This window comes from Gavialis gangeticus, unplaced genomic scaffold (genome assembly GCF_001723915.1).
Source record: "Gavialis gangeticus isolate Ggan-Ray unplaced genomic scaffold, GavGan_comp1, whole genome shotgun sequence".
NCBI classification, from domain to species: domain Eukaryota; kingdom Metazoa; phylum Chordata; order Crocodylia; family Gavialidae; genus Gavialis; species Gavialis gangeticus.
Genome location: NW_017729007.1, coordinates 6,045,834 through 6,050,192, shown reverse-complemented (window position 1 = coordinate 6,050,192; position 4,359 = coordinate 6,045,834).

Genomic DNA, 4,359 nt, shown 5'->3' with positions numbered 1-4,359 from the left:
CCTAACCCTCTGTTCAAGGGCACTTACTTTGTCTTAAAAACTGCTCGGTTTTACCTCAAAGATGCAATGCATTAAAACATGCCTGATTAGAGCTGAGCTGTACAGCCTGCACATAAGAGCAGGCCCTGAGAGGTAAAGCCGGCAATTGCTGCAGGGATGCTGCTGCGGTAACATCAGCAGCCTGAGATCTGCTGCTCCCAGGTACATCTGGAGGTCTAGGGTAGGAACTATGGGGATGGAAGAGGTTCCTAGAGACCCAGTTGGGTCCCAAGCCCTAAGGGGATGGCTAGGCCTAAGGAGAGCTAGGCCAGCCTAGAGTGGGGGCTTGGAGTTGTGGGCCTGCACAAGGGACTAGGCAAGTCCCTGATCAGAACCAGCAGGGGTTAGGCCAGGGGCTCAGGTGAGCCCAGTTGAGTTGAAAGGCTGACCTCATGTGAGATCTCTGGGGCTCTAGGCAGGCCCAGTAAGAGTTGGCTATTCATAATGGGACTCAGCAGCGACCCCTTCTGAGTAGGAAGGTCAGCTGTTGCTGTACTGATGCAAGGGAATCCCACCTGGTCAAAGCAAGGGGGCCAGGGCCAAAAGGTTGAAGGGTAAGTGAGCCCACTGCAAGGGGTAGGCCAGGGCTGCAGAGAGCAATCTGGCAACCCAACTGGCCTGGAGGCAGAGCCAGAGCCTAAAGAGACTGAAGGTTCCTTCAATGGGGGGGACATCACTGCTGAAGGGAGGACAGGTTCAGTGGGTCAGCAAGCTGTGATGAAGGAGGCTGAAGCACAGCCTCTAGATGGGAGGCATCTGATAAGGCAGAGGTGGGCAAAATGTGGCCCATGGGCAGGATGCAGCCCACCAGGCCATTCTATTGAGCCTATGGAGCCCCTAAAAAATTTTAAAAATTAATATTGATCTGCCCATGGCTGCCTGTCATGCAGCCCTCGATGACTTGCCAAAACTCAATAAGTGGCCCTCCGCCTGAAATAATTATCCGACCCTGAGATAAGGGGTCAGAGAGAGATGGGTCAATGAGAGGAACCCATGAGAAGGAGGCTGCAACAGAGACCCCAGGGGACACAGCAGCCCAGGTACAACATCAAGAAGCCCAGTGATGGAATAGGACCAGGGCAGATAGGCCTGCACTGGTCCCGGGGAATGTTAAAACTACACCCTGCTGAGGTTGGATGGTAGGGTTGCTTGTGGCAGGGCAGCTTCCAGGAAATGTCACACCTCTGCCTCCCCAGTGAAGAGCGAGTATGGGGTGCCAGAAAGCTTCATCCCCTGCTGCCTTGCAGGTGACTCTGTGGAGGGGAAAAGCTAAGGGAGCATACTCTGGCAGAAAAGCAACAGGCTTGGGCAAGATCATGGAGGCCAGGAAGGACTGAGAGGGAGGCTTGGGTACAACATGAAGGCCAGGAGGGTCTGTGGCCCAAGGCCTGAGAGTGAGGCTTGAGCAACAGCACAGGGGCCAGGAGGGCCCCAGGCCTAAATGAGAGTGGTAGGAGGCCCAAAGGAGAGTGAGGTCTGGGTGTGCTGGAAAACTCCTGAGGCCTGAGGGACATAAAGCCCCACAGCCCCAGTAAGAGGGCAGAACAGTGACCACAGAAAAGGGGTAGAGTGAGAAGGGCTAGGAGCCTAATGAAAGGCAGGAAGTCCGGAGTATGTGTATGAGTTGAGGCCCCAATGAGGGACCATGAGTTGAGGCCCCAGTGACTGAAGCATGTGGCCATAGTAAGTCTCCAGACACCTGAGGCCAAGTTTGGTTCAAAGCCCAAGTGCAGCCCAGCAATGGGACCTGGGGAGCAGCAGTGGATAGTTTGGGCCAATGTCCTAGGGCAGCCCAGCAATGGGGCCACGGGAGTTGGGAGTAATTTGGATGCCATCTGCGAGGCATGGGACAACAGTAAAGGGGACGTCAGAGCCATGTATAATGCCCTTGGCATCGGGGCAGAAAATGGGCAGCCTCCCACCTTGCAAACAACTACTGATTTTATTACAACAAAGTGAGACAGGTAGGCAGACTGCCCTAGACAGGTGGGCAAGCCGATACTGTGACTGGCCTTAGGGATGCCCTGTCACACACCAAAAGTCAAGTTGACTCAAGAATCAAGACAGTTATGACTTTGTTTTAATACATGCTAGGGGATTCTGAGAATGCCTGAACAGTACTAAACTTGCTAGATGTCCTCCCTTTAGCAAACTTTACATGTAAAGCAAAACAGATTTATTACGAAATATGGAGACAAAAATGGCAGCTCCACAATTGTGTTAATAAGGCAGACAGAAGTGTCAAGGGTAATACTTGAAACTGAATTAGGTAATCAACACCTCACTTCAGATCCTAAGGTATCAGTGCATAAGTTTTCCATTACTATGAAAAGCCATGTACAAGCAGCCAAGACACTGAAAATCCTAGAACTGAAGATTTTTATTTTATTTTTTTGGGGGGGGGGGACGTGTTTTGGGGTTGTTGGGGTTTTTTTGTGGGGGGAGGGAGTTTGCAATCTTTAGATCTTTGGAACAGCTAGATGGGGATATAACTGAAGAAAGAATTCAAGAGCTAAAAATTCAGACCAGCATAAATCACCAGGCTTGGAGGGCTTCCCAAATAATTTTCATGAGCAAATTATCAGTGCCGTGGCCAAGGCAGTCAGTTTTGTACTGCAAAAAGAATTCATCCCACAAATTCTTAAAAATAGCACTTAATCCTTTATTCTGTAAACCTGAAAAGAAGATTTAGCCATACTTACCTTAGTGGTATGTATTTCTAAATGGAGTATCTAAAATGTAACTACTCTTATATATACCATGTTCAAAACACTTCAGCCAATCTTTATGGTAACAAGCATGGAGATCTTTAGCTTTGTCCCCCAGCTGCCTACTGCAGAAATGAGTCCAGCTCCTTTCTCAGCTCTTTTTATTGGCTTGCAAACATAACTATTTATAAAGCTACCTTTAAATGGAACATGGGTATTATTTTAAATAAAATCTTTTTCACTGTTAATTCCCACAAGAGACGACCCACAGACGGGGGCCTCACTCAAATCCAAAGGCCAGTTCTGTGATCAGTTAACATTCACATTTTGGTTTCCAGTGCAATGCAAGAAAAGAATCCAATGCACATCCTCCAGGGCACTTATTTTTCACCATTCCTTTCTGAGACTCTTGAATGAGTTATTTTTATTTCCTTTTAGAAGATGAATTCAGTTTTTCCCAAATTGATGTCAACATCCCAGATGGAACCCAAAGTCAAAAAAGAGATTAAGGCGCCTATACCATGTAGAATGGAAGAAGAGGAATTTACTACACATTGAGTGTGTCTGCGTGAGACACTGCATAGTAACTGTAGTTACTGCACATTTAGTTAGTACTTCATTAAGCAAGTACTAAACTAAATGCACAGTAACTACTGTGCATTAATGAACATGTAGGTGCAGCCACTGGGTGTGTCTACATGAGACATTTACTGTGGAGTTGCCCATTTAGCTCTGCAGTAAAACATCAGCTTCTAAACATGCAGTGCTATTAGGATGGAGTGAATTAATTAACTCTGCCATACGATAGTACTACCAGACATGAGTATTATCCTATGGTGGAGTTATTTACTCTGCCGCAACACACATGTAGATGCTGACAGGACTGGCTGTGGCACAAGGGTGCTTCAATGCAGGGACTGCCTGCCGGCTATCCCTGCACTGAAGCACCCTCATGCCCCAGCCAGCCCCTTCACAGCATGTTGAGCTGGGTCAGAGCAGCCACAGGCTGGCAAGCTGACCTGCAGGATCCCCTACCAGCCAGGGCTGTGCTGCCCCTGCTCAATGTGCTGTGATCCCAGGTATACATGCAAGCAGTGTGCCCAGGAGCAATAAACTCCAGTGTGAACTGCACCAGAATGTATTCAGGTGCACTAACTGCACATGTAGATGTGCCCACTGGGTGCATCAACACGAGACATTTACTGAGGAATTGCCTAATTAGCTCCTTCATAAAGCATCACCAGTCTAAATGTGCACAGCTATTAGGCTAAGGTAAACTAATTAACTCCATCATAGATTAGTACTGCCAGATACAAGTACTATCCTATGACAGAGTTATTTACTCTGCTGCAACACACGAGTAGACACTGTGACCTGTTTACTAGGCATCTCAGGCCATACATTCCCCAGTCCCGCTATGGGAGGCCTATTTAAACTTGATTGACTAAAACGGTTGCCGGGTTAGGGAATGCTGAGGCAAGAAACTGAGCCAGAGGGGGTATGGGCAACATTTGAACAATGGTTAAGGGTTCATTACAGTGTCCAGCCCGTTGGAGCCCTGACGACAAGTGCTGTCATACTTTTCCCAAGACAACTGGTGGAAGTCCTCCGC